General features: G+C 42.6%; 1 protein-coding gene across 2 annotated transcripts in view; it reads right to left on the bottom strand.

Moving 5' to 3' along the window:
- The window catches only part of IL1RAPL2 (interleukin 1 receptor accessory protein like 2), a 1,345,334-nt gene that overhangs the window by 82,878 nt on the left and 1,237,110 nt on the right, over window positions 1–25,346 (bottom strand). The window lies entirely within an intron of this gene.

Raw genomic sequence — 25,346 nt, 5'->3', positions numbered from 1 at the left:
TAGAATCTTTGCGAAGAGCAGTTAAAATCTGCTGGCAAAATTACAAATTTGCTCTTCACCAGTAACAAACCAAGGACCATTATGTTACAAATTAATTTTTAGAAACTGTATGCCAAGAACATACTGTGAGAGGATGCGGCCTTATGACTAGAGCGGTCGACCTCAATGGTGGGGATCCGGTTTGAGTCTGGGAGGGACACGCAACATCCTGTGATTCCGGGCAAATCACACAATCTCCCCCTACCTTGCAAAAAATGTATGTGTCTGTCTGTAATGCAAACAATTCCAGAAAATATAGGGCATGATTACTATCTTAGACTATCTTGTGACAGTTATCCCTTCTGCTATATTACAATTCCCATATATCCTATCGAACTTGTAATACGGTGGACGGAATAAACGTATCCTTCCGCCAAGATTGCAATGAGGCCCTGAGTCTTTGAGCTATCTTTCCAGCGGTAGACGTTTGTGCACAGGGGGCACTACTTATAAGTATTATGTGAAAACAGCAGAGTTGTGATGTCGTTTTGTATTATAGAGTAGAGATGTCAAAACAAAAACGTAAGGATTGAATTAAAACCAGCTTTTTTGCAGGCTTTCAAACATTTCAAGCTTTGAGTTCTCCCAGCTCATGGATCAAATATTTCAAGCTTTTAGTTCTCACGGCCCATGTTCGAAGAATCTATCAAAAATAATTTTTTATTTATGCCTTATACAGCACTTCTGTAATGTCTAAGCACTTTACAGTGGCACATTAGCAAACAGCCAAATTAATGGTAACCCGTTTATTGACCTCATAAAGATTTAAGGCTCAGTCTGCTATGCCAGGATTCACAGATGTGCCCTCCACGCTACTACAGGTATCAAATGCAAGTTTTTACATTCTTCTCCATCTTGCCAGCTTATTGGGAAAGCACAAAAAGGGTCTGTGTATCTGTGTTCAGTCAGTGGCGTAGCAAGGTCAGGTGGTATCCGATGCGGAAAATTTGTTGTCATCCCCGCCTTGACGAAATGGCAAAAATATGTGTTTAAAACACAAATTTTTGCCATTTTGTCACCCCCTTCAGTGATGACACCCAGGGCGGCCCACACCCACCACACCCCCTTCCTACGGCCCTGTGTTTAGCATCTTGAAAATGTAGTTTAATGTGCTTTGCTGTTGTGGTCATATAGTAAGCCATGAATGCATGCTTTGGCACAGCTACTAGTTCTGTCTTTAACCCGTTCCATGCTGAGGACGGCCCCCGGACGTCCCACGTGACGGTGGGCGTATGCGTTAGACGGCTCGGCTGATTAAATTGCCCGCACCGTGGCGGAATTCACATTGCGGTCAACGGTTTAAAGTGCAAAAACACACAAACAATATGCGTGCATGCCTGTTTACACGAGTTTTACAACCATGAACACAAAATAAGCAAAAACAGGTATACATTTTGATAATCATAAAAGGGAATTAACAAACAATCAGCGATTATTGACTAACACAATTAATGATTGACTGAGCAAGAATTAATGAGGAGTGAGATGATAAGAACAGTCAGGTTCACTGGTGAGGAGCATAGAGTGACATCCAAAGTAATCGTTCAGAGTAAAAGACGATAGACTTAATTAATTACAGGTCTTGCTTCGTGGAGGTGGAATCAACTTTTCTTAAATTTGAATGATGACCATGATAAGTCACTCATTTGTCGCAGCGTCACCCTGACTCCTCCACTGCTATCAGTGAACCTGACTATAAGGATTGTTTCCCTAAGATATATCTTTTTTTGGGACTCATATTATTGGTGTGACCTTAGAACTCGGATTCATCTGCATTAGATAACAAGATTCGTGGTGTTCAAAATCAGTGCATTATTTCTGTCTTCTTGGCCTTGAAAAAGTCTCCAAAGAGACGAAACACGTGTCGGCAGGACAAGCTGGAAATATTTTTAATGTTTATGAAATAAAGATTTGAAGTCTAACGCTTGGCTCTGGATCCGTACTTTGGAAGTCCATTTCCTATCAATGAACTATATTCTGTAAACTTGTGATAATTACTTGGATCATTACATATCTTGTGAGAGTGCTTGAGTAACGCCTGTTCTTTCCTTGACCCTCGGCATAATACTCAGGCCCAAGAGCTCCGGATTAAATCAAGAGTGGTGGCCCCTCCATGTATGTGGCAGGGGGGGGCCCCTCAACTTTCATTACATCACTGGCCCTCATCTGTGCTTCAGTGATTGATGCAAGCAGTGATAGGTGTCGCTGGTATGATGTCATGCCAAGGTCTTTCCATTAAAGGTTTTCTAAATCTGCTGTCATTCTTAGACCATTTCATATATATATCTATATATCCTCCGATATAGATATGAATATGGTCTGCTCAAGACATTTATGAAAGGACATTCATTTTTCTCCTAAAATTGCGCCAGGGATTCCAAAGTAATTGGATTCCAGGGTCCCAAAATCTTTTAAACCTCATTATGCAAGTACATTCCAAGTTATTTTCCCTTAATACACACAAGGGTACAGTCAGTATCTTGACCTCGTCTGCATATGACCAGTTCCTTTACCTTCTACCAGTCTTGGTTCCAGTAATTTCTATTCACTGCACCGTACTACTGCTGTAAGGATTCTTATATGGGATAATAATATTAATAATAGTTCATTTGTAGAGCGCCTGGCTCCCCCAAACGGTGTGTCCCTGTGCTAGAAGCACATCGGCAAGAGTGATGGAGACTGCTGGGCTCCAGTTAGTGTTTGTAAAGCCTGGTTTTCAATCCTTTATGAAAGGCTGATTCAGATTTTTCCATGCGTAGCCAGAAAGGAAGCGTGTTCCAATTCTTGGCCGATAGGTAGCCAAAGGATCGAGCGCCCATCCTAGTTTTCCTTAACCTGGGGATATTAAGTAGGTGTGCTTCTGTCGATATGATCTGGTGGCTAGAATTGTGCGGGGTGCCTTTCCCGTGTACGCTCTTATGAGAGAAACACATGGCTTTGAACAGTATTGTTTTCTCGATAGGCAGCCAATGGAGGAAATTGAGAGCTTTTGTCATTGAAGCATGACTCGGTAGATTAAGCACAAGGCGTGCCACTGCTTTTTTAATACGATGAAGGCGAGTCATGCAGTTTTTTGGTGAATAGAACATTCCCGTAATCAAGTTGCAAAGTCACAAGTGTGCGGACTAAGGTTTTCGTTGCTGATACAGAAAGGATGTCTAGGTTTTTTTTTTAGCATCTTCAGAGTGCTAAAGGATCTCCCTGCCACCTTTCTGGTATGGGACTCAAACAAGAGTTTAGGATTGAGCCACACTCCTAGGTTTTTTACCTCTGTTTTGGGCTCAGGGATTGGGCCCAGTATTTGGGGCCACAAGGTTGTATCCCAGATGAAGGGGGATTTCCCTACAATCATGTCCTCTGTCTTTCTACCATTCAACGTGAGGCAGTTATTCGACATCCAGGAGGCTAGATCATTGAGACAGGAATAAAACTGTTGTGCTGACTCGCCGGAGTCTTGTGCCAAGCTCATCACAAGCTGTGTGACGTCAGCATACGACACCATGGAGATCTTGTAATTGTCCATAATCTTAGCCAATGGACCAATATATAGATTGAAAAGGGTGGGGCTCAGAATGGATCCCTGTGGGAACCCTTGCTGGAGTGGCAGGGTTTTAGAACTATGGGGGTGCTGTGCTATTTGGAAACTAAGATCTTCCAGAAAGGACCACATCCATTTCAGAGCTACCCCATCCAGACCGCACACTCGTTGGCGTTGAATTATGAGATACAGTGTCGAAGGTGGCGCTTAGGTCCAACAGGACCAGGGCCACCATCTGACCGATGTCCACCCGTCTCCGTAAGGTTTCTGTAGCGAAAAGGAGAGCAGATTTGGTAGAGAAGGCTGCTCTAAAGCCTGACCGCGTTGGATGTGGAAGGTTGTGTGTGTGATATGTTCCACTAATTGTTTATTCACAACCTTTTAAGCGAGTTTAGATATGTATGGGAGCAAGGAGATGGGGTGCAGAATATCTAGGAGCTCGGGGTTTGGCTGAGGGCTTTTTCTTTAGAGGTATAAAAATCGTATGTTTCCATGCCAGCCGGACCTCTCCATTTTGAAAGAGGTGTCAATTAGTTGCTGTATTTTAGGTACTGTCAATTCAAGGCCCTCCTTGATTCTGTTCAGTGCTGCTAGATCCTCAGTGGAGGCAGATTTGATTTGTAGAGCCATTTCCTTGAGCGCCAGTGCAGAGAGGGTGAAAATCTCGCTCAAGGGTGGAAGCTCAGCCCAGTAACTTCTTCTTTGAGTTCAGTAAGACAATTGCAGGCTTCCTCAGGGAAGGAGTTGTGTATAGTGGTAACTTTTTGAAGGAAGAAGTCTGAAATTACATTCAATCGCTGTTCAGAGCTGTTTGGTCTTATGAGTGTTCTCTCCAGCGACGAGAGCTCTTTCAGCGTAGCGTACTGTTCCTTAGAGGAATTTTCTGCCATGTCAATTCTCTCTTTATAGTACATGGAGCGCCTCTTTTTGAGAGAGAGTGGTATTTGTTCTGTGCTGTTTTATAGGTTTCTTTGGATTCTTTGGAGAAAGATGTTCTCCATTTTCGTTTTAGGCGTTTACATTCCTGTTTGGCATTTCTGAGCTCTTTTTTAAACCAGGGCACTGATTTTTACTCTCTCTTAGGAGTTTTGTGGTCCAGGGGGTGGCTTCATCAAGTGCTTCTGTTATCCACTTGTCTATTGAGGTGTTAGCTTGATTGATGTCGCTATTTAAAAGAGGTGGAGTTATCAGAAGTACTTTAGAAAAGCTTTTGTGGTTGAACTTAGTCCAATTCCAACGTGGGTGGGTGGGATCAGCGTTTTTCATAGAGTGTTGTTTAGGTAGGGCTATATGGAACTCTATGAGGTGATGATCGGAACAAAGGACAGGGCTAGGTTTTTCCACCACTGGACCCAAGTGGTTTGAGAAGATGGGGTCTAGTGGATGGCCTGTGCGGTGTGTAGGTGCCACAGATTTAAATGTAAGTTCAAGTTGTATGCTGGCAAGTTCTTTAGGCAGAGTTTGCGCCTCATTTTGAGGTGATTGTCTATGTGGAGATTAAGACCACCCAAGACCAGAAAGTTTGTGTGTTTAAGAGCTAGTTGGGTTGCCAGTTCCGTAAGATCGATTGTGAAATTATTGAGTGGCTCGGGTGGGCGATAGATTAGGAGACCATTCCATGCAGTCTCATTTGCTTTCCTTAAGCTAAAAGAAGCTGGATCAGAGCTACCTATTTGTGCTTTTTCGAGCATGCAGTTGAGTGATAGGTGGAAAATTATAGCTATTCCTCCTCCACGCTTTAGGGTACGGTCTTGTCTGAGCATACCATAGTTATTAGTGAGTGCCTCTAGTATGTGGGGGGCAGACTCTACACTGAGACAGGTTTCTGTGAGGAACATGGCATCAGGCTGCTGGTCAGTGAGATAATCATGAATTTCAGTTTTATGTTTGACCAGAGATATGCAATTAATGAGGGTGGGTTTCACATGAGCTTGCTGAGGTGAAGTATTGCATGGTTTGAGAGTGAAAGGGCAGCTGGAACAGCGTGTAGTCCCTTCTACTGCCTGTAATTAGTGGAAGCAGTCTTCAGCCAGAGGCTGCTCCAGTGTCCGCAAGACGCTGCCTGATATCGTAGGGGTTGGGCAGGTTTCAAACGGGCATAGTGGGTGGCCATTGGCCTCGGACGGCCGCAGACAGACGCAGACGGGCTTGCCTTTGGTATGCCTTCGGCGTGCCATTGGCGCACCTGTTGCACGCGACTGCTGCACGTTCGCTCACACATGCCACTTAAGTAGAGTGGCTGTGTCAGCTGGTCACAGACCGGGGATTGTGCAGGAGCAACAGAGCAGGTGAGGTTTAGGAGTTTTAAAAGCAACCAAACTGTTCGATTTTAAAATGCCTAAGCACAGTAGCAGCGGTTTTAAAAAGGCGGCAGCAGCGCAAATTACAGCAAAATAAATAGAGTAACAGCAATTAAAAGAAAGTACAAAATGCGTCTAAAACAGGTAAAAAAAGAGCGAGATGGTTTCTTACACTCGCTGCTTACGGCTCTTCAATTTCCCATCACAGACTCACAATGGCATTCAGAAAATCAAAACCAAGGTTTGCAGGCAGTGCATTCAGAGGAAGAGGAAAATCTCCTCTTCGCTCTTCACACCGATGACAAACCACCAGCCTTGCTGTGATGTAGCCACATACATTTAGAGTGCTCACAGTGCCAAGAGCATAGTTCTATGAGCTCTCCTAATGTATATGAATAAATCACTGCACGTTTCATTACCTTTATTGCAAACCCCCACTCCAAGATGGCTGCCGCTTATCCATTAATTGCATGTAGTGCTCATCGACAGGTGCGTCAACCTAGGCAGCCCTGTCACAGGCAGCCACTCACTCTCCTTGGAAGCGCGCTGCAGAATCAGAGCATACGCTTGGTGATGCACAGTGTCCATGCCAGTCCATGCATTCAGTCATCATTGCTCACTCCCCTGCATCAGCAATGCGCCAGCCATGGTGGACTGGCTTAGAAGAATGAGATGTGTAGCAGCAGCAGCACATTCGTCTACTTTCCCTTATGAGCTGGCAGTTCATCATGTCTTCGCTCCCAGCCCCTGCCTCACCTCTTCCATGGCCCTGTACATTTTACATTTACATCTAGACTGCCGGATAGTAAAACATATTGCATAGCCTGTGAAGGTGTGCATGCGCAGATATGGCCCAGTGCCTGCATAAAATGTGCTTTTTCCTCATCTGTGTTGTTTGTAAATAACCATTGTGTTCAGCGAAATTTTTTGACCGAATATTCTGTTATTCAATGAATAACAATGTAGAAATCAAGGTCATTTTTTATTTTGTTTTTATAGATTGTTTTGGTGTCATTTGTTTCGTAGAAAGATGTTAAACTATTACTATACCGTCTGCAAGTTCTCTTATGTTTCCAATACATGAATTAGCCTTGAATAATTTAATACATGGTAAAAAAAAAGGTGGTACCAATCAGGGGTGGCTCTAGGCTCATGGCAGCCCTGGGCAGGGAGCGAATGTAGGGGGCCCCCGGAGGAACGTAGGCGCGGAGGCTAGTGAAGAGGGGGTGGAGGGTCAGGGTGTTTGGAAATGGAACGCCAAATCCCTGCCAGGGGCCGCCACGCAAATATGTATTCATCCTCAGAGGATTATTATATTAAGGAAATATATTGTGTGGTGGCCCCTGGGGTTTGGCGGCCCTGTGCAGGTGCACAGCTTGCACATGCCATAAGGCCGCCCCTGTACCAATTTATAAACACCGAACACGCTTTTATACCATGATGTGTTTATTTGTCTAAACAACAGAGCAAGATGCAGTCTAAAACCTCTGGTCACCCCAAACGAGTGACAAATCGCTGTCTAAAATAAAAAGTTTTTAGGTGTTGCATTCAAACGAAAATATTAAATACATTGAATAATGTAATACACCTACAGTTGATTTCAATACCATAATGAATCACAATACAATATAACCAAAACTGCACTAGATTAAAACCCATAGTCAAAACTTGCAGCGCTTTCTCTACAAAAACGGTCCACTATTCCTGCCTCATTTGTTTGAACGAAACCGCAAACTGGCAAACAATAGTCGTTTAAAATTATGCTATAGAATTTGGCTAGTGGTGTAGTTGTTAAGTTAACCTAGGTGCAGCAGTTTTAGTACACATTTTTTCTTTCAAAAGGTAGTGTCTGATTCACAAAAAATCCGTCAAGCTAGGCCCAGGATTTTCACTCCTGCACGGGCTACTTTTTTTAAATACATTTTAGAAATTCACAAAACTTTCTCTAGGCTAAGAAGATTATGCAATGGCAGTATTTAATATAGATATTCAATATTGCATTTTTTTTCTGTGCAACAAGCCCTGCTACAGCCAGGAAGTTTGAGATGTTCTGCTCCTCTTTCCACCCTAGGAAAAGATTTACTCCTAGATGTGGCAGGAGTTTTTCACTATATTGTAACTTTTAAATGGAACTTACTATGCCTGTGTGAGGTACCGAAGCACTTGCCTACATGGGTAGCATACTGTGTGAGGTGTGTGAATGAAAGATTGTTGTATTTTTTTAACCAACGTGGAAAGTCAGAACCACCAAGGTGCGGCAATTTTGGGATGAAGCTTCTTCAGGGCCAACGAGGGGTTATCTTCTCATATTTCCACTTCAATATTTACACCACCTGGAGGTTGCGTCGTGGTAGCATACCTGCAAACCTCTCACTTAGGACGCCAGTGACAATTGATCACGTGTCCAACAGAAAACCAAGTGCAGTCTGGTCTTCCCAGCCGATTCACTCCAGCGTTGTGAACTCGACCCCATCGTTGGCCCTGAATAAGTTGCGTAAAATAGAGCAACGAAACATGTTGACTACAGTAAAAATTGGTTCAGTGTGAACCGGTCTTAATTTGAAGAGCTCGCAGCCCAGAATAAAATAAGGAGTGGCCAGCTAGCTCTTTAATTTTAATGGTGAGATTCACATTTATTATTTCTCACTGGGGTAATTTAGTTGTATGTGTCCACACAATAGCAAACGTGGTTTTCCTTGCCTTGCTATTGCACGAATAACCAGCACGCTTTCTGGTTTTCGTGAAGAAAACGTACTGTTGTATGGTGTTTGGTCTTTTTCTTGTTTCTGTTTCTTTTCTTTTTCCACTACAAGAGAGTAAGTTACCTATGATGATAAGTGGGTAGATGGGTAATTGTCAGCCAGCAACCCAATTGGCGGTTCTACCGTGAGGTACTTTCTCTCTTTCTCCACATATTTTTCATTGAATGAATGGTGTGGTGTATTGATGGTATTTGACAAAAAAAAAATGTTTTACTCCCTTTCCCCTTTTTTTACATTTATTTAAGAAAAGACATTGGGACAGAAATAAATAACTGTATGGTTAACGTGTTGGGATACTGTGAAATTTTGCACAAACCCAAGAATCTCTGTCACCGGAAGACTAACGTAATTAGTGTTGTTGGTGGGTTAGGCCATATTTTGTATATTACAGTTTGAGTGGGGGGCGGCCTTTTCCCTTTTTCTCCCCCTTGTGCTCCCATTATATTGACAAGCGGGTGCACTTGCCAGGTCAACATGGCAGTACCAGACTGCACACAGGCTCTGCAATGGCAGGCCTGAGTTAAATTTACAGGATGCTTATGTGGGTAGGACAATCAGTGCTGCAGCCAACTAGCAGCATTTGACCTACAGGCCCTGAAATCTGATGCCATTTGTTGTCTGGAGGTGCATGTTGCAGCATCTCTATGTGATTGTCACCATATTTGTGCCTGTGTACTCAGGATTGACTAGTAAATCAAATATGCCAAACAGGAAATCACCAATCCATAACAATAATTTACAAAGTGGACACTTGCACTGTGGCACTTAACAGCAGTGGCAAAGGGTCCAAAGCATCTAGACCAGCAAAATGAAGTCCAACACACAGCAAAAACACAGGAGGCAAAGGCAAAAATACAGGGGAAACCCACACCAAGGATGCCAGCTCTAACACTACCATATTTGAGCTTGCAGCATATTTAATTCACAACATCATCCTTTATCTGATTTTTACGGTGTGATGTTAATAAGTGGTCCCAGTATGTAGTAAGTTGCAACCTTCAGTGGTGAACTAAATGTGAGAACTTCAGTGGCCAGCGGTAGGTGGCAGATCTTTTCCCTTAAGAAGGGTGTATTCATAAATATATAAGGTGTATGTTTGTGTTTGAGTATGAGAACTGTCTGCCTGTCTGGCTAACTACTCTTGTAGAGTCAAGTTTACAAAGCGAGTATCCTGATTATACAAATAAAAGAGAAATTGTATTTGATTATCCCTTCCTAATTGCGCCCACAATGCTATGTGTGAATGGTTTCACACATATTGCGGTCTCAAAACACTTGCAAATTACCACCCTCTTCAAGAGGGCGATAATGCAGTTGCAATTTCGAAGGGGTCCCCTTCGACTTTGTGACTGACTCTAAAAAGTAAGTGTTAAGGGCAGGCAGTGGTCCTAGGGACCACTGCCTGCCTTCAAAAAACTGAAATGAAAACGTTTACATTTTTTAAAAAATGCACCCCATTTTTCTTCAAGGAAAACAAGCTGCATTTTTTTTTTAAAGCTGCTTTATTAGAAGGTAGTCCCAGATGTGGTGGTCTGCTAAGCCCAGCAGGCCACCATCTCTGGGATCATTGGCATTCCCAATGGGCTCAAAAATTGTGATATGCTCATTAATATTAATGAGCCCCGCGATTTGCGACCCCATTGGGAATCGCAAAACAATGTAATAACACTGCTGTACATTTCGTTTAGAACCTCCCAATTTGTGACTTGCTATGAGTCGCAAATTGCGAGGCGCTAAATGAAAGGCTTGTACATCTGGCCCTACATTTATTGGTGGAATCTACATCATACTGAATGACACCAAACCAATCTCATTGTAAGTTAGAGATAGAGTAAGAGAAAAGTCTGCTAAAAGTAATAAAGCTAAAATAATCAATGCATACATGGCAGAGAAAGTGATGGAAATTATTCCTCCACACATATCATCTTACACAATTACATTGGCAGTAAATCAAAAAATCTAATTCATTTAAAGCACTTTGTATCTGCCACAACGCTATATATAGGACCACTCCTTTGAAAATAGGTTTAATCACTAATCATGTTCCAATGCTCAACCTGTGCTCAGCTGCAGCTTGAATGTCACCCCACCACAATTTGGCAAATTGAAATCTAGCAGACACTCCAATTCTCATGCCAAATTCTCTTCTTTCTCATCTACGAATAAGTGGTGATCATCTCACCTTTGGAAAGATGCCTGAAGATTCGTTTGTTACCTGCATGAATTCCCAATGATAGCACAGTCTTAGCAAAGGATGCCAGTTTGGTATTTTCACACTCCACAAAATGCCTTGACATAACATAACACGAGCACTGCTTCCACTGATACTCTGTAAGTATTACAAATGCTAAAGGTTACTTCTACTCCTGACTGTTACTAATGATCATATTGGCATAGTGCATAGTGCACATTACGAGAGTAGAGTCAAAAGCTGAGTAAGGCGCTGGTCCGCATTGATGATTGCATGCTGCTAATATTGCTACTGTGCACAGACCTGTTTTAATTAGTTTTTAAACGTTTTAAACAATCTATAGCCTTGCTACGATGCTAAATGGTGCTAAACCGCCTATCTGCCCCTCAGAGGCCGTTGATGAGGGGGCGTGCATTGCGAAGTCCTGCATCGAGGATGCATCACGTACCAGCGGTTCTGATAAGGCTGTGAGGGCAATGCAGAGACATTGTGCCTGGAAAGTCCAGGCAGCAGAGGCTATGAATTGGTCCTGCTCACGTTGCACCACACAGTAGGGGAAATGCATCATTTCTGCTGGGTCCACAGATTGGTTGGCAAAGCACCTTCAGACCCACTTCCAAGGGTTCAGGACTGGGATGGCACCACTTGATAGGGTACGACTCACAGATCTCAGAGTCTAGATGCTGGGTTCAAGGTTGCTGGAACCCTGCTATGTCTCTGAGGCTTCTGATAAGGAAGACAGCAATCTAGCCCTTAGAGTCACTCTGTGGCAGTACTTTCTGCAGCACCTGAGTCCTTCCTTCTAGCAGAGTTCACAAGTCAAGAAGTGCACGGAAGTAGGTGTCTGATGTCCAATATTTATACCTGGTGCCCACTTTGAAGTGGGAGAAGTTTCCAGAGGATTCCACACCCCATGCCCCCCCAGAAGTGCTGGGATTTTCCTATTATCGCACACAGGCAACTGGGCAAAAATAGAAGGAGGAAGGAGACGAACAAAGTCTGACAAGAATGGTACTTCCAAGGTACGCTGAGGTATCAAAAGATATTGAAATTGATGCCTCACTAACTTTATCGTGACATGCTTCATCATAGGCGCACCACCCATCCTGGACTCCACCAAAAAGATGGGAGTTACTAGATAAATTCTTGCTGGATAAGCAGTGATCCAGATAAAGGAAAAAAAGTCTAAAAATACCAACAGGTATGTCTTTATTTTTCAGGTAGTCGGGGTCCCACTGCAAGATATTCGTATATGATCATTACTTTTTTCATTAATCTATTTCCTTACACACATGTGCTTAATTTGTAAATGAATAAGTACCAGGTCCCAACCTTTTGCTGAGAAGTCCACGACCGGCATAATTGTCGATCAGGGGGCTGAAAACCGAAGCATTGTTGTCTTGATTCTACCCGATGCCTCTTTAGTCCACCACCAGACACTCCCTGTCCATTTATCTCCTACTAGAAGTTGGATGTATGACGTTACAACGCATACCATTACAACTACCTACCATTACAACGCGACCATTACAACGCATACCATTACAACGCATAGCGCTTAGAGGTGCTGGATAGTGGTAAGTATAATTTACTATTCCAACTCCAGTCCCCGTGGACACTAGGGAAGGTGTTGGATAGTAAATTAAACTTATTCCCTATCCTAGAGCGCCCCCCAGCGCAATGCGTTGTAATGGTATGCGTTGTAAAAGTTGCGTTGTAATGGTAGGTAGTTGTAAAAGTTGCGTTGTAACAGGTGTATACCCTAGAGGTTATGTTCCTCCCTGCTTTCATTCCTTATCACTGTTTTCGTCTTTCTTTCCCTTTCTTCTGTGTTTTGTGCCTTTGTTTTGTTCTGATGTCTTGTGAGGGAAAATATTTTCCAACCCCCAAAACTGAGTGCGAGAGGGCCCGACCTGCAAATCCCTGCTCAAATACAGCACTGGGTATGGTGAAGCAGCTTATGAATATTAAAGCCTACTTGAGGATCCTTTGAGAATCTAATAATTGTTTTAAAAAAAGTGTAACTAGGAGGACAAGTAGTTCACAATATTTTTTTTCAAGATTGTGTTTGAAAGCTGAAGCGCAGTCTTTCCTAGAAAGTTCACAGCTCTGGATTCCTTGACTCTGCTAATGCGTTCCTCCAGTGTTCAAACTGCCCCCGGCACATGGATTGTAGAAATCATTACATATTTGATGTTTTGTATGTATATTTTTAGATGCTGCTTTCCTTCCACTGATTTGGAGCAACACTATGCTTCAAAGTGGTTTAAGGCTTTGCATTTAGTTTCCTTTACATAACATCCAGTGGCTTTTATTGCTGGCATATCTCACATTAAAGAAGACATGTGTGACATACTAATACTTTAATCATGTTTCATATTCTTTTTACAAGGGAATTAATTTCAGTTTCAGCTTTTCTTATGAGGGATTCATTAATACAATGAGTGTTCCGTAACTGCTTAACCCACCCAGCGCCTATTTCTATTTAATAATTATGGCTGGAAGTTTTTTCCAGCTTTAGGGTGACATTTTTCTAACATGCTTATATCTTGTGTCTTGCACTTTATCTGAATTGGATGTAAGGAGTCATATAGGTAGCCGCTGTCAGCGAAATGTCACCGGTTTGAGTGAAGTCCTACACTGCCTACAAAGCAGTGCCGGTCGACACTAATAAAGAGTGGTGGGGTGGGTGGAGCGGGCACGCGGGTGGGGGTTGGTTGTAGCACAGTGAGGGGGTTTAATAATATAATATAAAAACTCATCGTGGTGTTGCAGCCACCTCCCGCTCCTCTGCTACCAGTTCCTGGTGCCAACAGTCCCTGGGACAGCATCACAAACTCCCCATCCAATCCCTGCGCTGCTCTAAAAAATTTAAGCAGCGTGGAGTTTGACCTGAGTGGGCTGGATTAACTCTCTCTCAGGCATAGGGAGTCTGTACTGTTTCTCCAACCCAGCTGTGCAATAAAGCCCTTTTGCTCAGCAGTGCTGTTAGCCCCTAGTTGGGGCCAGGTGCTCAGGAGTCCGGGAGCCGGGAAGGGCCGGAAGCAGGACTACACCTCCCAGCATCCCTTGCGGTCCCGCCAGCTACCACCAACGCCGTCACCTCTGCCAGCGCCGGGTGGTGCCTACAAAAGTCAACAGGGGCTCCCGCAGCGCGAGACATATGCCGGCGTGCCCGGGACAAGGGCAGGCCCGTCTGCGCCCGTCAGCGCCAAGAAGAGGCAGGGCTGGGCCACCCCTTTTATATTTGCTAACTGTGAAGACTGTTGAGGCGAGTGCCATCATATCTGAAAAGGTAAATCTGCCATAATATCCACCATGGGGAAACGCATAGGGACACTACCCCTCCGGCCTGTCACCACAAGTATAGATAGTATGTTGGAAAGGGCAGTAAATATAGTTGCCAACGAGATTGAATTAACTGAGAGGTGCCTATTCCTTGGAGGGGAAGCACCCCAGGCTGGTTCTATGATAGGGGTGGCCCCAATCAATTTAGTTATCCCCTCTTCGCTTCGTAATGCACAGGCCACTGCCCTGAGTACCCCATTGTGCTTAGGATTTAGTTCTAATAATGAGGGCCCTTCCAATGAGACTTGTAATGACGAAAGTACCGTTGCATGATTACTAAACGTGGATCCGCCTACAATTCCTGCAGCCTTAGGGGCCAAACGCAAAAGGAAGTTGGCTAAACCTATGTGTTCAGTCTGGTGGACTTTCAATCAAGGTTACTATCTCAGCAGGTAAAGGAGGCAGTGTAAAGACACTTGATACATAAAAACAAAAATGTTCAGGCTTTGATTTATACAAGGGGGGTTTCCATATCTTTAATTAATTTCTACAACAACGATTTCCACACCACACCAAATATGAATTATATTAATTTGTTTAAATTAATCCTAACCCTACAAAATCATAAGGGCTTTGACAACTTAGCTGGTATTTGTTTGGGGGTTGATTATAACGTTAGGATTTTCAGTGAAAACAAACTAGTCACGGATTCTTTTACTAACGTGCCCCCATGTAATAGGGAGATAGAATTATTGGATCACCTATGCAACCATAACTTACTCAATGTTATGGAAATTTCTGCAGTACCCCATAAAGGACAAGCATGCTGAGCCAACATATAGAGGTAGGGGCAGTGCTTCCACCATCTTTATTTCCACTAATTTAGAAGGCTGAGGTTATACCAACTGCTCAAGGCGACCATAATCCTATTAAAATAATATTGAGAATTACCCCTAAACCAATTTATGCTAAAGAGTGTGGTGCAAGGAACTTATCACCCTCTACTGATAACTTATCACCCTCTACTGATAACTTAAAATTAGTCTGGCGAGGCATAGATAATAATGCTTTGTTTCTCAATATGGTAAGAGAACACTCGCCACTTATTGACATCTGCCTGTCACTAAAAGATCATGATCCCGAGGTAATTGGTGCCTTTGTTCAACTCTGTGAGGGTATCAAACTTATGCTATTGAGGCCCATAGCGGATATACATTCTGGTCAAATATAGTTTAATAGAGATTGGTCTTTAGCAAATAGAGAGCTTCGTAAGGCACTCTTACAGAACCCCAGAGACCCGGTTCTCATTAAATCTTTGAGGCAACAATATAAGGTAGTTACTAGGCTACGAAAAGACGAAATTACAAAAGAGTGTTGGGATAATCTTGCATGCACCGCTATATCAAAGAACGGGAATGGCTTTTGGGCTGCAGTTAAAGATATGAGGTCTATGGGACACTCACTGACCCCCAAAAGATGTAACATAACTAGCGAGGCATGGGAAGCCCACTTTTCTGAGATTTATTTAGCCCTAACTCAAAATGAGGACCCTTATGAATATCAAACTGCCACTGGGATTCAGATATCCCTGTCAGAAGTAGAGGACGGTATTCAACATAGTGTAGGCAATAAAGCACCCGGTCCTGGCGGGCTGCCAATTGATCTCATTAAAAATAAACCCAAGTCTGGGTGCCCCTTTTATTAAATATTTTTAACAATTTAACTAATGTTACGATTCCAAGCACATTGTCTCCTAGTATCATTGTACCTATTTTTTAAAAGGGGGACAGATCCAATCCAAGCTGTTACAGACTGATCTCCCCAATCGACAATACACTGAAAATTCTAAGGAGGATTTTGTACAAGATAAGGCTGAGGAAAACCATATTTTACAACCTTGCCAGTTAGGGTTTGAAAGCAAAATAGGCACAGTAGAACCGTGTCTAAACCTTAATTTGATTATTGGCAAATATACTGTAGCCCAAAAATCTACTATTTATTTGGCTTTTATGGATCTTATCTCAGCCTTTGATCACGTTAACAGGTGACAATTAGGGTCTATTCTTTTAAAATATGGCCTGAGTGAGGTTTTAGTAATTTTTTAGCTTATTTGCACAGGGACTTGAATGCCCTTGTGAGGATCAGTAAGGGCGGGGAGATATCAAAATACATTAAAATTGGTAGGGGGGTAAGGCAGGGGTGTGTCCTGGCTCCCCTCCTCTTTATTTTATATATTAATGATTTACATAAATCACTGGCAATACTTACTAATGATGTTCCTAGAATTAATGGTAATACATTCCCCACCCTACTGTATGTGGATGGCTCTATCTTAATGGGCTGTACAACTAACGTCCTATGTGTTTTAGTATGGGGTTTTGTAGATTTTATGGCTGGTTTATATTTATGCACTAATTGAAAAAAATATTTTTAATGGCTTGTGGACCGAAAAAGTATCTCATTAATACAATCACTATAGACTCTGTAAGTTTCCACCACACTTTTCCTTATTTGGGGCTGGTATTTGCAGCAAATGGTTCTTGGGTTGACCATGTGGCGCATAGCAGGAGTGCGTTTTAAAAAACCATCAATTCAATCCTTGACCTTCCACAACCCAAAAAGACAGAGGTGGTTTTAGCTATCAATAACATTTTCAAATCACAGTGCACCCCTACTGCAACATATGGCGCAGAAGTCTTGGGTTTTACAAAGTGTAACAGCATCCAGGGTGAAGAAAATAAATTTTGCCGGAAACTCTTGGGAGTTCCGATTTCCTCATCACAGTATGTTTGTCATAAAGAACTGAAACTGCCATATGTTGAAGATTATATTAGGGCTCCCCTGGCAATATTCTGGCTTGTAATCTGGAAAAACCCGGCAGCGACCCTCACTAGATATATAATACCAGACTGTCTTAAGTGTGAGAAGGGCAGGGATATAACTTGACTCTCTGCTGTAAGGGAGAGCTTAAATAGTGTGAATTTTGTACATATGTTCCTAAATCCTACTGATTTAGAGGGTATAAACAAAAAATCCTTACAGAAGGTTCTGTATGCACAGTATAGCAAAGCAAGATATGAAAAGGAGGTACAGAAAACCTCCATCACCAGGTATATGTCCATAGATGATGTATCTCATCTGCCATCCAGCTATCTTTTAAAACCTATAGGTCGATGAGAGAGAGGATTGCTTTTTTCCCTAAGGGCCGACACATTGAAATTTTCACTTTGTTTTCCCCTAGGGTATAATTCCAACCTTGATCAACTGCCATGCCCCTGTGACGATCAAACAAATAGAACAACGTTACACTTTCTGGTTTTTTGTAACTTGTATTTGAAATATACAAAATGGTTTCTGATGCCATTTTTTAAAAAGCGCCATAATTCACTACAAAGCAGCTTACATGAAAATCCTTAAATTGGAAGAGGATGAATTAATCTTTCGTGTAGGGTCATTTCTGAAAGCAGCAGTACGTGCATGTGATACAATGTGCATTCCTCGAAGGTTGTTCTTAACAATTGTATATCAATATCATATTTATGACTATTGTTAAAATATTCTGATCTTTGTCTATTGATGTGATGTATTTTACTTTTTATGATAGAAACCATAACCTTCCTACAAGTTCCCATTCAGAAAATGTTTTACGACGTTGTATGTCTTTTTAAATTACTTGCGCCTTTATAACCACTGTTGTATATTAGGCTAATATTTGATATGTGCTTTTATGGATATATGGTATCCGAAAACCCATTTTTTCCGTTAGTGTAGGGCTATTTGCCTCCAGTTCTGTAAATATTTCCTCAACGTACCAAGGACATTGGTATTTATATTATTGTTCCAGACATAGACCAAGACAATGTGATTTTCAACACTGTTTTTCTCGCCTGGACCTTTCACTTCACTTGAAAACATCCCACTTTGCAAGATAAAAAATGTTCAGAAGCATTATATTTGAAAAGTGAAAAATATATATTTGAAACGAGGTTAAGGTCATATTTGTGCGTTCCCAGGCTGTTCAAGGCTTATATGCAAAGCTCTTGCATTTCTGAATCGTGTCGGTTATTTTTTGCACATTGTGTTTAGTAGTATTTCTGACTTACACGCTAATCAGATTTTTCCTCTCTCAGGACGGCGCAGATTCACCTACACAAATATTACATGTATTCATCCCTATAAATGAGTTCAGCGGTTTCATTGCTCTCCATTTTGATGAGCTCCGTTGAGCCTGGAGCCATTGATTGAAGAATATTGCTTCTATTTCTGCTGGTACCTAAAAATGATGGGATTCAAACCTCTTGAAAGACAACCTTCTGAGCAAAGCAGAAACATGCATGGCTCACAAAAAAAGCCTCAGTGAGCAGAGGTTTCCTACACAGCCTCCTGAGCACAGAAACACATTGAGGTCAAGTTTGGTGTTCCAGTGTGTATGTAAAAGCAGTATTACATTACATACCCATCCTTCTGTGTGGAACGAGTTCTTACATACCTTAAGTGCTGAGCCTCCATAAGAATAATAACCCACATTTGTAAAGCGCGAACAATCACCCGTAAGGGTCTCCAGGTGCTGAGGGATGTCGGGAAGATTAAGCAAGCTATTGCCCAGAGTCACATGGTGTTGGGCTAATCTGTCGCCGGCACTGGAGATCGAACCATGAACCCCAGATTCCAACGTCAGTCGCCCTGGCCGCGGCGCCACACCTCTCCAGTGTTTACTCGTATAGCTGGGACCAAAACTACCTCCTCCCTTTAGATGTTCCGAGAAAGGCTGACCTTCCTGTTAAGGCAGGTAGGTGTTTCTTATGTATTAGTCTATTCCATACCTCACCATGCCGCCCATACGTACTGCTAACGGCATGATGTCTCGCCACTGACCCAGCTACAGGGGAACTTTAGCAGAGATATGAAGAACTATTTTGTTAACTTTCGCTTATTGTACCAAGTAGGGTGCAGCATAAGGGAAAGACAACTCCCGGTACTCTGCCACCTCAGACAATGCTTTAGCTGTTGTGGGCAGTAAATGTGTTCAATGCTTGTCACACATTTTTGTTCTTTGTATTGTTAAACAAAATGTGTAACTCCATATTGTTTTCTAAGAATGCCCCCACTCTCGTCTATACTAGGAGCTGGACAAAGAGTATGGCTCACCTCTTTAATGGGTGACCTCAGCCAGTAGCGGCTGCTACTGGATGGGGTGGTAGGCAGGGGGACTGTGAGGAGAGGTGGTGGAAATGAAGAGAATTAAAAAAAACACTTACCTGGCAGGAAGCACCCGGGCTCCACTAAGTCGATCACAATGCTGCAATATAGCGTTGCGATTGGTAGGAACACTATGGTTCAGGCAAGGACTGGGGTCTGGGCATGTCCTTCAACCAGGCTGTAATGCAGCCTGGGTGGAGAACATGCCATGTGCGCATGACTGGCCAGCCTAAATGTGATGTGCACTTGGAGAGGGCCACCACTCCTCCCCCTGCAGTGCTCTCGCGTCACAGAGCCCAGCCTTGTCCACAGGAAACAACTGCAGTAGGAAAAATAAAATGATGATGATGGAGCGTTATTATAATTTTATTTTCCCTTTTTTCACGGCTCGGAGAGCAGCGGACGATGCTCCTCCATCTTAGTGGAGGAGATCAATGCCCTGGCCTGATCTCAGCTCTGTAAGGTGTCTAAGAATGACTGGAGGTTATTTGCTGCTAACCTCTCTTTAAAAATGTGTGTGGGTTAGCAGATCTTCTCTTGCTTGTATATTTCTCTTCTTTTCTCATCTCGTGTGAAGTGAGGTAGGATGATTAGCAACCAGTTTTTTAGCGAACTCTTTTGCTTTTGCATTTGCTTCATTCCCTTGAGGTCTCCACGGAGGACAGGAAGGACCCAGTGGAACCTGTTGCTGAGCAGGAGAATAAAATACTTAATTTTTCTCATCTGAGTTGCAAAACTCGATTTTAGAAACAGTGGCTGCTGACCTGTGTCTTCTGAAATTCCTCTCGCAAAACGTGCAGCTGCTGACCTTTTCCCTGGTCCTTCTGAAGAGTAGGAAATTGGTCAGAACCCATTTCCGGAAAAGAAATATGTGCATGGGATGCAGTTCCAAGACGTGGTTGTGAGAAATTAGGTTACTGGTTGAGAGGGTGAATTCTTGTAAGGGTGATACACAAGTAAACCCCAAATTTAACCTGTGCTTAACCTTCTGTTCGCTCGGTGCAAAAGCACTCAGGCTTAACTTAGAAGCAATGTGTAAAGCATTTGTGCAGCACTGAAACAGTAATAAAGTGAAAATACAAAACAAGAAAAATCCCATATTGATTTGGAAAGATGGGGTAAAATTACAATAATCCAATTAGTATAACTGGAGATATGCAATTTTAAATATTTAGGCAAAAATAATGCTTTAAGCACCAAGTGCCAACTGTGGTTATCTGGTCATGCCAGACTGGACAAAGTCACCAGTTCAGGCAGACCAGGATGGAGTGCAAGCCGGGTACACGGACAAAGCTAGTACAGCTGACACATATACCTTTAATCCAGGTTCTGGTGCATTGTGCCATGCAGCTGCGGTGCTGATAAGCATTGTGAGGTCTGCATTCAAGATGCGTCATGAAGCAGTGGTTCTGTTGAGCTGCATGGGTTGTGATGAGGACTTGCGTATAGGATGCATCACGCAGCAGCAGTTCCAATGCGTTCAAGGATGTGTTGTGTAGTGGCGTTTCCAATAAGCCATGCAGGCTGTGATGTGCGCTTGCTTCAGGGCTGCGTCATTCTATAGCAGTTCAGATGAGGTGCTGCTAAGAGCTGTGCCACGTTGCTTCATCTGTGATGCTACAACTGGGCTCGCAGAGCTCCTTTAACTCCACTTCCGATGGTCTAGGCTAAAGGGTCACTACTAGGGGGGTTAGGGGCAGGGCAGCCGAGCAGTCCTTCTTACAGCAGAGCAGTCCTTCCTCTGGGTCTTTCACAGCTCCAGCATTGATCTGAAGAGTTGTGTCTCAAGGTCCACTAATTATAACAGGTGCCCACTTGGAAGAGGGAGAAGCTTCTAGAGTCCTCCTCCTACTGAGGTTTCAGGCATTTCCTGCCTCCCCTGTCAAAGTCCCAGCTTTTATGGGGGTACAAAAGACTAGGGTGAAACTCTTTGTGTCTGTGCTGAGGCAAAGTCTTTGTGATGTGCAAGTGTGTCAAGTGACAGCACTACCCCCATCAAGTCAGAGATGGCCTAACCTGCGAAAACGTATTCCCTCTTTGTCTTCCAGTCTGGGAGTAATACCAGCTGCCAGCTACACCCAGTCATGTGACACAGGATATAAGACTGAAGGCGCCAAATGGCGAGGACAAGAAAATGCCAACTTTTTAAAAGTGGCATTTTCAGAAATGTGACTTAAAATCCAACTTTACCATTAAAGATTTTTTTCAATTACAATTCTTTAGAAACCAAACTTGACTTTTCTTATGGCTCCAGACTGAAAGTTGTTGGTATTTGGAGTTTCTGGTTGTCTAGGGTATGCACCCATGCCAGGCAGAACCCACCACTCTAGTCAGGGTAAGGGAGTAACCCCTGCTTTCCCCCTTGGTAGCTTGGTAGAGCAGTGAGGCTTATCCCGTAAGCAATGTATAAAGTGTTTGCATAACACACACACATACCAGTGAAACTACAAATATCTCACAAAGAGACTCCACACCAGGTTATATAAAAATATCCCATATATTGTATATAAAAACGCATTAAACCACAATCACATAAACCATAAATCACCTAGCCAACTAAGCAATTGTCATAACAGTACGTATAGCGCAATAAGGTAATCACTCTTACGTTGCGCATGCCCTAGAACATCATGAAAGACACCATTACTGTGCATATCATACAGTTCCTGAACATAAAACTTATTTTGTCTTTACAAGGATTCAAATTCCATGAATGATAATTTCACCGCATATGATTAAACAGTCCGGTTACACATGAATTACCAGATATTGACCACAAATCACCACTCTGTACCTTAAATACGAAGCCATCGCGCTCCTGATACAAGTTATATGGTAATCAAGCCAGTTTCCTTATTAGGCGGGAAGTTTCAAATCTGGGGCCTCCATCGAGGACTTACCCAGCAATGCCACCATCAATGGATAAAGGCACCAAGTACAGACCAACAGAGGAAGGGGCGCCCTCACACTGCAGGCTCAGCGGGGAGAACTCGCTGGGTCTCCCCTCCTTTGAATTACACAAATGCCACTACTGAAATATTTTTAAAGGGCTACTTAAGTAAGAGGCACAATGAATGCTATAGGCCTACTTGTAGCGTTTAATTCACAGGCCACGGGTACATGTTGTACAGCTTTAATAGGGACTTACAAATAAATCCAATATACCATTTGAGTGTGAGACAATTTCACCAGGTTTTGAGGAGCAAGCACAAGCACTTTAACACAGGTTTATAAATGGTCTTACACATTAGCAATTTTCTCTGGTCCCTCGAGCCTGAACTGGCTGTTGAGAACACTGGATTCCCTGGGGTATTGCACTAAAACTATACATTTTAAAATGTTGAGGAAGAATTTACACAGGGTCAATTCCTTTCTTGCCTGAATAGATTCTTCATCCTCTTTGGATTCTGAGGAGGCAATGCTGCCTTATTCAACAGACAAACAAGCATTGGCAAAGCCAATACGTCAGGTGTTGACTGCCAGATTTTAGGCAAATTGTTTTGTTTTGTCATGGTTTTTGCGAAACTTCATTGTTCAGGAGGCTTCTGGCCCCTCACTCAAGCTGAATAAAAACATTCTCTAAGGGCAAAAATGTTCTTTTGGTCTAAAAAAACTCACACATTACCAAAGTACTCTCTGACACAGTAGTGAACTACTTTGTGTGTTGGTGTATTCCTTGTGAAAGGGCAGCAAGACGTAACTTATATTGAAGTCAGTCAGTGGCAAAAGAGGGCTGAAACAGTGCCCCTTGATGCATTATGGGGTGAGTGGAAGAAAATGAGAATGACAGAACCACATACTACTTGACTAAGCCCGTCTAAAAAACCCTTTAAGTAACTATGTTTTACTTGCCCTTTGACTTTAGGAAAGAAGGCGAGAAAGAAAGAATGAAAAAAGATACATCCAGGCAAGAAAGAAGGAAGAAAAGGAAAGAAACAAACAAACAAGACAAGGAAGAAAGAGGAAGGTAAGTAAGAAAAAGAAAGAAAGACAATAACAAATAAAAATAAAGGAAGAAAAAATAATATGAAAAGACTGAAAAAAGAAAACGAAAAATATAAGAAAAAAGGAAACAAGGGATGAAAGAAGGTAAAAAAGAGGAAGGAAAGAAAGAAAAAGGGAAGAAAGAAAGAAAAGGGGAAGAAAGAAAGGAGGAAAAAAGAAGGAAAAAGAGGAAAGGAAGGAGGAAAGAAAGAAAGAACAGAAAGAAAGTTAGAAAAAAGAAAACAGAAAGAAAATAAGAAATAAACAAAAACACAAACAAACAAATAAACAAAGAAACAAGACAGAAAGAAAGAAGGAAGGACTAAAAGAAGAGTTACTGTCACGTGGACCAAAGGGACATTATCGTTTTCATTAAGTTAGCATGAGCAGGCTGCAGCTTGCCTGCTGCTTTGCACATGTTACTACACATTTTTAATTTTGCAATAATTTCTATGGCTGCTTTCACATGAGAACTCATCGCTGTGTTCACTCCCTGCAAATTCCTGGGATTTTGAATGAACATTATGAGCAAGGTCAAACAACAATTTCCCTTGTTATTTTGTTCTGGCAAGGCCTTAGCCCTTAGACACAATATACTGATGCAGCTGTTGTTTGGACAAACGCACTTTGGTTTTATTGGATTACACGAATAGGTAGCACACACTTGGAGAGGGACCTTTCCAGGGTGAAGAGCAAGACAGCACCTATGATGTAGATCTACCATCTATAGGCTGATGTATGGGTCTGCTGACAAAGCCCAGAGATCACCTAATGTATAATAATACTGCTTTTTTTTGTAAAAAAGTCTGCTTATTTGCATTATTACAAATTATGCAACAGCAACAAAATGTGCAGTACACAGCTTTCCACCAAGTGACTTATTTTCCGTACAAGATTTCAACATCTCCACCTCGCATGGAGCCCCCCGGAATGTCAATCTGTATCATCTGTGAATAACCCTATACAATTGTCTTGACAAACATTACACCACGGCATTAGATACATTTATCGGGTTTATACATACCCTCCTCCCACAACCAGCGCACATTCCCTGAGATGTCACAGATCCATGGCTTCTTCCGACTGTAACCAGCTGACAAAGGGTTCCATATGTCTCTAGGGTGTGAGCGTTTTGGTAACAATTCCCAATATATTACCAATTGTGCCTTACAGTATGTCACACTTGTTGCCCATCCCTTTGTTGTGGGAGATGCGGTCACCCCAAGTGTACGGCCACCTGTCTTTTTGCCATTAAAAAAAGTATTGCGGGCAGTTTACGAAGTTTCAGCTGCACCATGTCCATTATACCTAATAACGCTGTACCAGGGATGTATGACGTTACAACGCATACTTTTACCACGCATGCCTTTACAATGCGGTATTTACAACGAAAACCTTTACAACGCATAGTGCTTTGGGGTGCTGGATAGTGAATAGTTTAATTTACTATTCCAACTCCAGTCCCCGTGGACACTAGGGAAGGTGTTGGATAGTAAATTAAACTTATTCCCTATCCTAGAGCGCCCCCAGCACAATGCGTTGTAATGGTTGTCGTTGTAAATACCGCGTAGTAAAGGCACTGCGTTGTAAAAGTTGCATCGTAAAGGATGTTTCCCCTGTACCAGGCTCTTGCGGGAAATTCAGTCCTGTGTTTGTATTTATGGGATTGAATATCTGTATCCAATAGTTAGCTATCGGTCTGCACTGCCATGCTAAATGGAGGAAGGTGGCCTTGGAGGTCCCGCATCTCCAACAACTGTCATCCCCATGGAGGCCCATCCTGTGTAGCTGTGTAAGTGTGCGGTAGAGATGATGAATGTCTTTGAAATGAATTAACCGAAGACGATAATTCGGCATCAGTCTTCAATTGTCTACAACTAAGTTCCCACTGCTTGTCTGTGAGGCCCATTCCTAAGAGTTCCTCCCACGCTTTGCGTAAAGTCAGGACTATGATTGGATATGTGTTCTGTATGTCTCTGTAGATGCGGGAGACTAGTTTCCTGCCCAAAGCTACTGTTAATACGTTTTCCAGCACTTGCAGCATT

Source organism: Lissotriton vulgaris, chromosome 4_1, assembly GCF_964263255.1.
Source record: "Lissotriton vulgaris chromosome 4_1, aLisVul1.2, whole genome shotgun sequence".
Lineage (NCBI taxonomy): Eukaryota > Metazoa > Chordata > Amphibia > Caudata > Salamandridae > Lissotriton > Lissotriton vulgaris.
The sequence above is the reverse complement of the archived record's forward strand: the minus strand, read 5'-3'. Positions and strand labels throughout refer to the sequence as shown.